We start from the raw sequence: 225 nt of genomic DNA on the forward strand, positions 1-225 counted from the left end.
CAGGTGGGCGGACGTACCCCTGCCCCACCTGACGTATGGCCCTTGGCAGACCGCATCCCCTTCAGACTCCAGTGACACAAAAGAGGGAAGGATAGAGAGGCTGCAAGAGCTCTCAGGCCGAGCCACTTCACTGCTGCCCCCGCTGAACCCTCGACATCTGTCCATCTCCAGTCACGGCCCCCCGACGGCAGCCTACATCCCGTGGAAGCAAAGGTCGGAGAGCAG

This window comes from Desmodus rotundus, chromosome 7 (genome assembly GCF_022682495.2).
Source record: "Desmodus rotundus isolate HL8 chromosome 7, HLdesRot8A.1, whole genome shotgun sequence".
Taxonomy (NCBI): domain Eukaryota; kingdom Metazoa; phylum Chordata; class Mammalia; order Chiroptera; family Phyllostomidae; genus Desmodus; species Desmodus rotundus.